The sequence below is a fragment of the Eschrichtius robustus genome, chromosome 1, assembly GCF_028021215.1.
Source record: "Eschrichtius robustus isolate mEscRob2 chromosome 1, mEscRob2.pri, whole genome shotgun sequence".
NCBI lineage: Eukaryota > Metazoa > Chordata > Mammalia > Artiodactyla > Eschrichtiidae > Eschrichtius > Eschrichtius robustus.
The window spans coordinates 144,264,099-144,276,778 of NC_090824.1; the positions used below are offsets into that span (position 1 = coordinate 144,264,099).

Genomic DNA, 12,680 nt, shown 5'->3' on the forward strand with positions numbered 1-12,680 from the left:
GGTCCACATAGGTGTGACACCCACGGCCGGGAGGGAGGTCTCGTCCAGTCTTTGTGCTTTGGTCAGAAGGCGTGGCTGTGGGAGAGCGGGAGTCTGTGGCCTATTTCGACAGCCTTGGGGTCAAAGTTCGCATGCGGCCTCATGAAGCTGACAGGGGTCTTTCTCCTTTCAGTTGGGGGTCCAACCAGGGTGCTGTGTATAAACTATGACGTTTACTGTTAGAGGCGTCTGCAGAGGGCCACAGGGACACCCAGAGACCAAGACGCGTATTTAGCGGCACACACAGGAATCCACAAACGCATCCTCGTGCAGAGTCACAGTCACACACGCCCACACGTGTGAATACACAAATACAGCGTCTCACACACCGAGCAACGTACGTGCGTAACTTCCTTCAGTCGTGCTGTGAGACACACAATCAGTTTTCGGTAAGGGATAGTGGTACTTGGGAAGGAGGTTCCAGGCTCACGCCCAGATTATGTGTTCACAAAAAGTCATGTTCTCTGAGGACCCTGGTGCAATTTAGAAACCTGCGTGATTTCTGTCCACTTCTCAGGTGCAGTTGCAGCGTAAGGCTGGCTGTTGGCAGAGAAGACCTTCGCGTTGTCTGATGTCTGGATGTGCTAAGGAGAACTGGAAAAAGAGGGGCTGGTGCATGTTGCCGAGCATGGCTGTGGATATCTAAGGACGGTAGGCATTCACCCATACTAAGATGTGCCATTGGATATTAGGATTTCCACAGATGGACCCAATGGTTGCAAGAGTGGATTGATTGTTGGTCCTGCTGAGTGGCCTGAGGACTGTGGATTCCCCAGGCAGTTGGAGTATTTCCAGTTCATGGCTCCTCTGCAGAGACCCACGGCCTTCCCTTTTGTGTTCTGCAGCGTCCCAGCATGTGTTTGGATCGATGATGACACCCTTATATGCATTCCTTGGAAAATCTGAACAAAATGAGTGAGAACGCTCTACCGTCTCCTCATCGAAACTGAGGTCCAGCACGTTTCCTCTCTCGGGAGTACGGGACAGTTAGGAGTGAGGGCCAACGTCCCCTGCTGACAGGCATGCAAACACCACTAAGGGCTCCAGCATTGGAGGGGCTCCTGTCTGAGGGTCGACCATGTCTGCCCATAAGCTGGGTCATCTATGAATCCCCGGTCCCTGCTAAAAGGCCGTTGGGGGAATGCAAGAGGGCAGGCTTTCCTGCTAGTCTTCAGGGTCGGAGTGTCTTCTGGTATAGACCCAGTAAGATTGCAGCTTGGAGAGGTGATTTTTGGACAGGATCACGCTTTGTGCATGCCGCTTCCGAGGTTGATTATGGAAGCCAAAATGAGCAAGCTTCCGTGGTTGGAGCCTGGAGCCTCAGGCCAGGCCTGTGGCCCTCTCTGTTGTTGTGTTTCACGCAGTGAGGTTCTTGACTGCCCGGTGTGGCTGGAGCAGTGGGCGGGCGTGGGCGGGAGTTGGGCGATGGCGGAAGGGGGCTGAAGGTTTAGGCCTCAGTGCTGCCCCTGTCAGCTCCTCTGCTGAAGTTGCCGGCACACTGTTGGCGCTAAGTGGATGTTCGTGGAGTGGGGTGTGGGTCGAGTGAAGCATTTCAGTCTGGGTGGTGGCTGCTGGCCTGGAGAGAAAGGTAAGGTATCATGAGGAAAGGTCCTGTGTGATGTTGTAGGATGGGCTGTCATCATTGGGTTGCAGGCGCTGGCCTCGGCTTCCCAAGAATGTGTCTTGTTCGTGATGGGCTGGCATAAGCTGCCTATGGAGCGGATGGCTTTGGCAGTTCAAGTGGGTGAGTTGAGGTAGGTAAATTGTGTAGAGTTGCAATCCCGTTGCCCGAGGAATGACACCCAAATGGTGTCTTGCGGGAAGTAGGGAAGATCGACATGCTGAGGCGTCTGTGCCGGCCTCCTTGCAGGTAGTTGAGTTATGCGAACATCCCCTTTGGCCGCTTTGTTCCCTTGTTTGGCAATGTGTAAAGCGAAAGTGTTTCTCCCGTGGGGGAATGACGCGACCGGCCAGTGTAGCACGCAGGCCTTTCGAACAGCCAGAGGTTTATCTGGAGCAGTCCATTGGTGGGGCAGAGATGGGGGCCCCATTGCCATGCCTGCTGTGCTGCCGTGGCCAGACACTGTTCCCTTTCAGGTTTCCAAGTCCCCTCGCATGGCAGAGGTCTTCCGTTGCAAGTCTGTCTGTGGTCCTCGGGGACCATGCCTTTGATCACTGTGAGTTACTCGGTAGTGTCACTGTGGCAGTGGAGAATTTCCAGGATGCATGGGGTGGGATCAGCATCAACGAAGGAGACAGGCTTGTGGTCTGTCTTCCCTGGTGTTCAGTGTTCCCGTATTCTGAAGACGTTTGTGGTTTCCAGTAGGGTCGTGTCGCCCTGTGGGCTGGAGGAGGGCACGTAGGACGAGGCTTTCAAGGGTTTGAGAGTTTCCTTAGGGGTCAGGGCCGTGAACATTCAAGATGGGAGCTGCCTGAGACGTGGCTGGGCATGTGGAGTAGTCTCCGCAAGGTGATCCGACATGGGTCATGGTGGCTGAGGCCCACCACTTCCTGTGGTGGGCATTCCCACGGGTCAATGGAAAGTGATTAGGCCTAGTTGGCGAGAAGTGGCACGTGGGCCCACGTTCGTTAGCCCCTTGAGTGGTTTCAGGCTGCATCTTGGCAGTAGACAGCTGCCGGTCGGAGTCGGCCTGACCATGGGAGTTCCCTTGCTTCTGGAAGTGCTGCGAGTGACCCCAAATGCCCATCAGATATACTGGTAGCTGACAGAGTCTCGAGGTGCACGTAGATGTCACAGCCAAGGCCCGGAGGCAGGTCTCGTCCAGGCTGTGTGTTTTTGTCAGAAGGCGTGGCTGTGGGAGAGCGGGAGTCCATGGACTATTTCAACAGCCCCTGGGGGTCAAAGTGTGCCTGCGGCCTCTTGAAGCTAACAGGGGTCTTTCTCCTTTCAGTTGGGCGTCTAACCAGGGTGCTGTGTATAAACTATTTCTTTTATTGTTGGACTCCTCTTCACAGGGCCATAGGGACACACAGAGACCAAGACGCGTATTCAGTGGCACACAGAGAAACCCACAAGCACGTCCGCATGCGCAGTCACAGTCACACATGCCCACACGCGTGAGGACACATATACAGCCTCTCACACACCGGCCAACGTATGTGCCTAACTTCCTGCAGTCGTACTATCAGACAGGCAGTCAATTCTCAGTAAGGGATAGAGGTCCTTGGGAAGCAGTTTCAGAGCTCAAGGCCAGGTAAATGTTTGTATGGATCATGTCCTCTGAGGACACCGGTCCACTTATGAAGCCTCGGTGATTTCTGTCCACTTCTCAGGTGCAGTTGCTGGGAAAGGCTGGCCGTCGGCACAAACAAGAAGACTTTCTTGTGCTCTGATGACTGGACGTGCTAAGAAGAACTGGAAAAAGTGAGGCGGGCCCATGTCCCCGAGCATGGTCGTGGATAACTCAGGATGGTAGGTATTCAAGCACCCCAAATGTGCCATTAGGTATTAGGTTTTCCTCAGACGGGCCCAATGGCTGCAAGAGTGGATTGATTGTTCCTCTTGCTGAGTGACCTGAGGGCTGTGGATTCTCCAGGCTTTTGAGGTAGCCCAGGCTCATGGCTCCTGTACAGAGCCCCGCGCACACCCCGGTTATGTTCTGCAGCGTCCCAGCATGTGCTTGGATAGATGATGACACCCTTGCATGCATTTCTTGGAAAATCTGAACCAAATGAGTGAGAACACTCTACCGTCTCCTCATCGAAACTGAGGTTCAGCACGTTTCCTCTCTCAGGGGGAGAGGACAGTTCGGAATGAGGGCCAGCCTCTCCCGCCGACATGCATGCAAACACCACCAAGGACTCCAGTATTGGAGGGGTTCCTGTCTGAGGTTTGACCGTGTCTGAACATAAGCTGTGTTATCTGTGAATCCCGGGTCCATGCTGAATGGCTGTTGAGGGAATGCGAGGGGCCAGGCTCTCCTGCTGGTCTTAAGAGTCGGAGTGTGTGCTGTTTTAGGCCCAGTTAGCTTGCAGTTGGGAGGTGAGTTTTGGCCAAGGTCACGCTTCGTGCATGCCATTTTGGGGGTTGATTCTGGAAGCCAAAATGAGCAAGCGTCCCTGGTTGGTGCCTTGAATCTCAGGACAGGTCTGTGGACCTCCCTGTTCTTGCGTTTTTCACGGTGAGGTTCTCGAGTGCCTAGTGAGGCTGGAGCAATGGGCAGGGGTGAGCTCGGTTGGGCATCGGAGGAAAGCGGCTGAAGGATTAGGCCTCGCTGCTGCCCTTGTTTGCTTCTCTACTTTAACTCCCGGCAGAGTGTTGATGCCAAGTGGGTCATCGTGGAGTGGGGACAGGAACAAGTGCTGAATTTAAACCTGTGTGGATCACTGATGGCCCGCACAGGAAGGTAAGGGAAGATGTGGACATGTCCTTTGTGATGTCGTGGATTAGGCTATCATAATTGGGTTGCAGGTGATGGCCTCGGCTTCCCAAGGATGTGTCATGTTCGTGATTGGCTGGCATCAGCTGCCTTTAGAGGGGATGGCTTTGGCATTTCAGGTGGATGAGGTGAGGTAGGTAACTGTGTAGATTTGGAATCCCATTGCCAGAGGAAAGACACTCAAAGTGTGTCTTGCGAGAAGTAAAGAAGATTGACATGGTGACGCGTCTGTGCTGGCCTTCTTGGAGGATGTTTAGTTATGCGAACATCCCCTTTGGCCGCTTTGTTCCCTTGTTTGGGAATGTGCAAAGCGAAAGTGCTTCTCCCGGGGGGGCATGACTCGGCTTGCGAACAGCCAGAGTTTTATCTGGAGCAGTCCGTTGGGGGGACAGAGGTGGGGGCACTGTTGCGACACCAGGCGCATTGTCGTGGACAGCCACTGTGCCCTTTCAAGGTTCCAGGTCCCCTCGTGTGGCAAAGGTTGTCCGTTGAAAGCCTTTGATCACTGTGAGTTCCTCGGTAGTGTCGCTGTGGCAGTGGAGAATTGCCAGGATGCATGGGGTGGGGTGGGCATCATCCAAGCAGACAGGCTTGCGGTGTGTCTTCCCTGCTGTTCAGTGTCTCCGTGTTCGTATGATGTCTGTGGCTTCAAGTAGAGTCGAGCCGCCCTGCAGGCAGGAGGAGGGCACTTAGGACGAGGCTGTGTAGCGTTTGAGCGTTACCTCAGTGGTCAGGGCCGCAAACCCTAACAGTTGGAAGCTTCCCTATACGTGGCCGGGAAGTTGGCCTAATTTCCGCTGTGGGGTTCCAACCTGTGTCATGGTTGCTGAAGCCCAACACTTCCCATTGAGGGCATTCCCACGGGGTCATGGAAAGTGATTTGGTCTAGTTGGCGAGACGAGGCACTTGGGCCGAAGTCCATTAACACCTTGAGAAGTGCCAGGCTGCATCGTGCTTTTTGGCAATTGCAGGTCAGTGTCAGCCCACCCATGGGAGGTTACCTTGCTTCCGGGAGCACTGGGAGTGACCCGAAGGGCACATCAGATGTGCTGGTAGGTGGCAGGATCTCCAGGTCCACATAGGTGTGACACCCACGGCCGGGAGGGAGGTCTCGTCCAGTCTTTGTGCTTTGGTCAGAAGGCGTGGCTGTGGGAGAGCGGGAGTCTGTGGCCTATTTCGACAGCCTTGGGGTCAAAGTTCGCATGCGGCCTCATGAAGCTGACAGTGGTCTTTCTCCTTTCAGTTGGGGGTCCAACCAGTGTGCTGTGTATAAACTATGACGTTTACTGTTAGAGGCGTCTGCAGAGGGCCACAGGGACACCCAGAGACCAAGACGCGTATTTAGCGGCACACACAGGAATCCACAAACGCATCCTCGTGCAGAGTCACAGTCACACACGCCCACACGTGTGAATACACAAATACAGCGTCTCACACACCGAGCAACGTACGTGCGTAACTTCCTTCAGTCGTGCTGTGAGACACACAATCAGTTTTCGGTAAGGGATAGTGGTACTTGGGAAGGAGGTTCCAGGCTCACGCCCAGATTATGTGTTCACAAAAATCATGTTCTCTGAGGACCCTGGTGCAATTTAGAAACCTGCGTGATTTCTGTCCACTTCTCAGGTGCAGTTGCAGCGTAAGGCTGGCTGTTGGCAGAGAAGACCTTCGCGTTGTCTGATGTCTGGATGTGCTAAGGAGAACTGGAAAATGAGGGGCTGGTGCATGTTGCCGAGCATGGCTGTGGATATCTAAGGACGGTAGGCATTCACCCATACTAAGATGTGCCATTGGATATTAGGATTTCCACAGATGGACCCAATGGTTGCAAGAGTGGATTGATTGTTGGTCCTGCTGAGTGGCCTGAGGACTGTGGATTCCCCAGGCAGTTGGAGTATTTCCAGTTCATGGCTCCTCTGCAGAGACCCACGGCCTTCCCTTTTGTGTTCTGCAGCGTCCCAGCATGTGTTTGGATCGATGATGACACCCTTATATGCATTCCTTGGAAAATCTGAACAAAATGAGTGAGAACGCTCTACCGTCTCCTCATCGAAACTGAGGTCCAGCACGTTTCCTCTCTCGGGAGTACGGGACAGTTAGGAGTGAGGGCCAACGTCCCCTGCTGACAGGCATGCAAACACCACTAAGGGCTCCAGCATTGGAGGGGCTCCTGTCTGAGGGTCGACCATGTCTGCCCATAAGCTGGGTCATCTATGAATCCCCGGTCCCTGCTAAAAGGCCGTTGGGGGAATGCAAGAGGGCAGGCTTTCCTGCTAGTCTTCAGGGTCGGAGTGTCTTCTGGTATAGACCCAGTAAGATTGCAGCTTGGAGAGGTGATTTTTGGACAGGATCACGCTTTGTGCATGCCGCTTCCGAGGTTGATTATGGAAGCCAAAATGAGCAAGCTTCCGTGGTTGGAGCCTGGAGCCTCAGGCCAGGCCTGTGGCCCTCTCTGTTGTTGTGTTTCACGCAGTGAGGTTCTTGACTGCCCGGTGTGGCTGGAGCAGTGGGCGGGCGTGGGCGGGAGTTGGGCGATGGCGGAAGGGGGCTGAAGGTTTAGGCCTCAGTGCTGCCCCTGTCAGCTCCTCTGCTGAAGTTGCCGGCACACTGTTGGCGCTAAGTGGATGTTCGTGGAGTGGGGTGTGGGTCGAGTGAAGCATTTCAGTCTGGGTGGTGGCTGCTGGCCTGGAGAGAAAGGTAAGGTATCATGAGGAAAGGTCCTGTGTGATGTTGTAGGATGGGCTGTCATCATTGGGTTGCAGGCGCTGGCCTCGGCTTCCCAAGAATGTGTCTTGTTCGTGATGGGCTGGCATAAGCTGCCTATGGAGCGGATGGCTTTGGCAGTTCAAGTGGGTGAGTTGAGGTAGGTAAATTGTGTAGAGTTGCAATCCCGTTGCCCGAGGAATGACACCCAAATGGTGTCTTGCGGGAAGTAGGGAAGATCGACATGCTGAGGCGTCTGTGCCGGCCTCCTTGCAGGTAGTTGAGTTATGCGAACATCCCCGTTGGCCGCTTTGTTCCCTTGTTTGGCAATGTGTAAAGCGAAAGTGTTTCTCCCGTGGGGGAATGACGCGACCGGCCAGTGTAGCACGCAGGCCTTTCGAACAGCCAGAGGTTTATCTGGAGCAGTCCATTGGTGGGGCAGAGATGGGGGCCCCATTGCCATGCCTGCTGTGCTGCCGTGGCCAGACACTGTTCCCTTTCAGGTTTCCAAGTCCCCTCGCATGGCAGAGGTCTTCCGTTGCAAGTCTGTCTGTGGTCCTCGGGGACCATGCCTTTGATCACTGTGAGTTACTCGGTAGTGTCACTGTGGCAGTGGAGAATTTCCAGGATGCATGGGGTGGGATCAGCATCAACGAAGGAGACAGGCTTGTGGTCTGTCTTCCCTGGTGTTCAGTGTTCCCGTATTCTGAAGACGTTTGTGGTTTCCAGTAGGGTCGTGTCGCCCTGTGGGCTGGAGGAGGGCACGTAGGACGAGGCTTTCAAGGGTTTGAGAGTTTCCTTAGGGGTCAGGGCCGTGAACATTCAAGATGGGAGCTGCCTGAGACGTGGCTGGGCATGTGGAGTAGTCTCCGCAAGGTGATCCGACATGGGTCATGGTGGCTGAGGCCCACCACTTCCTGTGGTGGGCATTCCCACGGGTCAATGGAAAGTGATTAGGCCTAGTTGGCGAGAAGTGGCACGTGGGCCCACGTTCGTTAGCCCCTTGAGTGGTTTCAGGCTGCATCTTGGCAGTAGACAGCTGCCGGTCGGAGTCGGCCTGACCATGGGAGTTCCCTTGCTTCTGGAAGTGCTGCGAGTGACCCCAAATGCCCATCAGATATACTGGTAGCTGACAGAGTCTCGAGGTGCACGTAGATGTCACAGCCAAGGCCCGGAGGCAGGTCTCGTCCAGGCTGTGTGTTTTTGTCAGAAGGCGTGGCTGTGGGAGAGCGGGAGTCCATGGACTATTTCAACAGCCCCTGGGGGTCAAAGTGTGCCTGCGGCCTCTTGAAGCTAACAGGGGTCTTTCTCCTTTCAGTTGGGCGTCTAACCAGGGTGCTGTGTATAAACTATTTCTTTTATTGTTGGACTCCTCTTCACAGGGCCATAGGGACACACAGAGACCAAGACGCGTATTCAGTGGCACACAGAGAAACCCACAAGCACGTCCGCATGCGCAGTCACAGTCACACATGCCCACACGCGTGAGGACACATATACAGCCTCTCACACACCGGCCAACATATGTGCCTAACTTCCTGCAGTCGTACTATCAGACAGGCAGTCAATTCTCAGTAAGGGATAGAGGTCCTTGGGAAGCAGTTTCAGAGCTCAAGGCCAGGTAAATGTTTGTATGGATCATGTCCTCTGAGGACACCGTTCCACTTATGAAGCCTCGGTGATTTCTGTCCACTTCTCAGGTGCAGTTGCTGGGGAAAGGCTGGCCGTCGGCACAAACAAGAAGACTTTCTTGTGCTCTGATGACTGGACGTGCTAAGAAGAACTGGAAAAAGTGAGGCGGGCCCATGTCCCCGAGCATGGTCGTGGATAACTCAGGATGGTAGGTATTCAAGCACCCCAAATGTGCCATTAGGTATTAGGTTTTCCTCAGACGGGCCCAATGGCTGCAAGAGTGGATTGATTGTTCCTCTTGCTGAGTGACCTGAGGGCTGTGGATTCTCCAGGCTTTTGAGGTAGCCCAGGCTCATGGCTCCTGTACAGAGCCCCGCGCACACCCTGGTTATGTTCTGCAGCGTCCCAGCATGTGCTTGGATAGATGATGACACCCTTGCATGCATTTCTTGGAAAATCTGAACCAAATGAGTGAGAACACTCTACCGTCTCCTCATCGAAACTGAGGTTCAGCACGTTTCCTCTCTCAGGGGGAGAGGACAGTTCGGAATGAGGGCCAGCCTCTCCCGCCGACATGCATGCAAACACCACCAAGGACTCCAGTATTGGAGGGGTTCCTGTCTGAGGTTTGACCGTGTCTGAACATAAGCTGTGTTATCTGTGAATCCCGGGTCCCTGCTGAATGGCTGTTGAGGGAATGCGAGGGGCCAGGCTCTCCTGCTGGTCTTAAGAGTCGGAGTGTGTGCTGTTTTAGGCCCAGTTAGCTTGCAGTTGGGAGGTGAGTTTTGGCCAAGGTCACGCTTCGTGCATGCCATTTTGGGGGTTGATTCTGGAAGCCAAAATGAGCAAGCGTCCCTGGTTGGTGCCTTGAATCTCAGGACAGGTCTGTGGACCTCCCTGTTCTTGCGTTTTTCACGGTGAGGTTCTCGAGTGCCTAGTGAGGCTGGAGCAATGGGCAGGGGTGAGCTCGGTTGGGCATCGGAGGAAAGCGGCTGAAGGATTAGGCCTCGCTGCTGCCCTTGTTTGCTTCTCTACTTTAACTCCCGGCAGAGTGTTGATGCCAAGTGGGTCATCGTGGAGTGGGGACAGGAACAAGTGCTGAATTTAAACCTGTGTGGATCACTGATGGCCCGCACAGGAAGGTAAGGGAAGATGTGGACATGTCCTTTGTGATGTCGTGGATTAGGCTATCATAATTGGGTTGCAGGTGATGGCCTCGGCTTCCCAAGGATGTGTCATGTTCGTGATTGGCTGGCATCAGCTGCCTTTAGAGGGGATGGCTTTGGCATTTCAGGTGGATGAGGTGAGGTAGGTAACTGTGTAGATTTGGAATCCCATTGCCAGAGGAAAGACACTCAAAGTGTGTCTTGCGAGAAGTAAAGAAGATTGACATGGTGACGCGTCTGTGCTGGCCTTCTTGGAGGATGTTTAGTTATGCGAACATCCCCTTTGGCCGCTTTGTTCCCTTGTTTGGGAATGTGCAAAGCGAAAGTGCTTCTCCCGGGGGGGCATGACTCGGCTTGCGAACAGCCAGAGATTTATCTGGAGCAGTCCGTTGGGGGGACAGAGGTGGGGGCACTGTTGCGACACCAGGCGCATTGTCGTGGACAGCCACTGTGCCCTTTCAAGGTTCCAGGTCCCCTCGTGTGGCAAAGGTTGTCCGTTGAAAGCCTTTGATCACTGTGAGTTCCTCGGTAGTGTCGCTGTGGCAGTGGAGAATTGCCAGGATGCATGGGGTGGGGTGGGCATCATCCAAGCAGACAGGCTTGCGGTGTGTCTTCCCTGCTGTTCAGTGTCTCCGTGTTCGTATGATGTCTGTGGCTTCAAGTAGAGTCGAGCCGCCCTGCAGGCAGGAGGAGGGCACTTAGGACGAGGCTGTGTAGCGTTTGAGCGTTACCTCAGTGGTCAGGGCCGCAAACCCTAACAGTTGGAAGCTTCCCTATACGTGGCCGGGAAGTTGGCCTAATTTCCGCTGTGGGGTTCCAACCTGTGTCATGGTTGCTGAAGCCCAACACTTCCCATTGAGGGCATTCCCACGGGGTCATGGAAAGTGATTTGGTCTAGTTGGCGAGACGAGGCACTTGGGCCGAAGTCCATTAACACCTTGAGAAGTGCCAGGCTGCATCGTGCTTTTTGGCAATTGCAGGTCAGTGTCAGCCCGCCCATGGGAGGTTACCTTGCTTCCGGGAGCACTGGGAGTGACCCGAAGGGCACATCAGATGTGCTGGTAGGTGGCAGGATCGCCAGGTCCACATAGGTGTGACACCCACGGCCGGGAGGGAGGTCTCGTCCAGTCTTTGTGCTTTGGTCAGAAGGCGTGGCTGTGGGAGAGCGGGAGTCTGTGGCCTATTTCGACAGCCTTGGGGTCAAAGTTCGCATGCGGCCTCATGAAGCTGACAGGGGTCTTTCTCCTTTCAGTTGGGGGTCCAACCAGGGTGCTGTGTATAAACTATGACGTTTACTGTTAGAGGCGTCTGCAGAGGGCCACAGGGACACCCAGAGACCAAGACGCGTATTTAGCGGCACACACAGGAATCCACAAACGCATCCTCGTGCAGAGTCACAGTCACACACGCCCACACGTGTGAATACACAAATACAGCGTCTCACACACCGAGCAACGTACGTGCGTAACTTCCTTCAGTCGTGCTGTGAGACACACAATCAGTTTTCGGTAAGGGATAGTGGTACTTGGGAAGGAGGTTCCAGGCTCACGCCCAGATTATGTGTTCACAAAAATCATGTTCTCTGAGGACCCTGGTGCAATTTAGAAACCTGCGTGATTTCTGTCCACTTCTCAGGTGCAGTTGCAGCGTAAGGCTGGCTGTTGGCAGAGAAGACCTTCGCGTTGTCTGATGTCTGGATGTGCTAAGGAGAACTGGAAAAAGAGGGGCTGGTGCATGTTGCCGAGCATGGCTGTGGATATCTAAGGACGGTAGGCATTCACCCATACTAAGATGTGCCATTGGATATTAGGATTTCCACAGATGGACCCAATGGTTGCAAGAGTGGATTGATTGTTGGTCCTGCTGAGTGGCCTGAGGACTGTGGATTCCCCAGGCAGTTGGAGTATTTCCAGTTCATGGCTCCTCTGCAGAGACCCACGGCCTTCCCTTTTGTGTTCTGCAGCGTCCCAGCATGTGTTTGGATCGATGATGACACCCTTATATGCATTCCTTGGAAAATCTGAACAAAATGAGTGAGAACGCTCTACCGTCTCCTCATCGAAACTGAGGTCCAGCACGTTTCCTCTCTCGGGAGTACGGGACAGTTAGGAGTGAGGGCCAACGTCCCCTGCTGACAGGCATGCAAACACCACTAAGGGCTCCAGCATTGGAGGGGCTCCTGTCTGAGGGTCGACCATGTCTGCCCATAAGCTGGGTCATCTATGAATCCCCGGTCCCTGCTAAAAGGCCGTTGGGGGAATGCAAGAGGGCAGGCTTTCCTGCTAGTCTTCAGGGTCGGAGTGTGTTCTGGTATAGACCCAGTAAGATTGCAGCTTGGAGAGGTGATTTTTGGACAGGATCACGCTTTGTGCATGCCGCTTCCGAGGTTGATTATGGAAGCCAAAATGAGCAAGCTTCCGTGGTTGGAGCCTGGAGCCTCAGGCCAGGCCTGTGGCCCTCTCTGTTGTTGTGTTTCACGCAGTGAGGTTCTTGACTGCCCGGTGTGGCTGGAGCAGTGGGCGGGCGTGGGCGGGAGTTGGGCGATGGCGGAAGGGGGCTGAAGGTTTAGGCCTCAGTGCTGCCCCTGTCAGCTCCTCTGCTGAAGTTGCCGGCACACTGTTGGCGCTAAGTGGATGTTCGTGGAGTGGGGTGTGGGTCGAGTGAAGCATTTCAGTCTGGGTGGTGGCTGCTGGCCTGGAGAGAAAGGTAAGGTATCATGAGGAAAGGTCCTGTGTGATGT

At 54.4% G+C, this 12,680-nt stretch overlaps 5 non-coding genes across 5 annotated transcripts; all 5 read left to right on the forward strand.

Annotated features, from left to right (window-relative positions):
* Positions 1–901: 901 nt before the first annotated feature.
* LOC137753574 (small nucleolar RNA SNORD116) lies at positions 902–994 on the forward strand. Its single transcript, XR_011071512.1, has one exon. It is a non-coding gene; the product is annotated as a small nucleolar RNA SNORD116 (small nucleolar RNA).
* A 2,688-nt stretch (positions 995–3,682) lies between these two features.
* LOC137751353 (small nucleolar RNA SNORD116) lies at positions 3,683–3,775 on the forward strand. Its single transcript, XR_011070768.1, has one exon. It is a non-coding gene; the product is annotated as a small nucleolar RNA SNORD116 (small nucleolar RNA).
* A 2,635-nt stretch (positions 3,776–6,410) lies between these two features.
* LOC137753579 (small nucleolar RNA SNORD116) lies at positions 6,411–6,503 on the forward strand. The gene has a single exon (XR_011071513.1). It is a non-coding gene; the product is annotated as a small nucleolar RNA SNORD116 (small nucleolar RNA).
* A 2,689-nt stretch (positions 6,504–9,192) lies between these two features.
* Positions 9,193–9,285, forward strand: LOC137751356 (small nucleolar RNA SNORD116). Its single transcript, XR_011070769.1, has one exon. It is a non-coding gene; the product is annotated as a small nucleolar RNA SNORD116 (small nucleolar RNA).
* Positions 9,286–11,920: 2,635 nt separating this feature from the next.
* On the forward strand, positions 11,921–12,013 carry LOC137753583 (small nucleolar RNA SNORD116). The gene has a single exon (XR_011071514.1). It is a non-coding gene; the product is annotated as a small nucleolar RNA SNORD116 (small nucleolar RNA).
* The last annotated feature ends 667 nt before the right edge of the window (positions 12,014–12,680 follow it).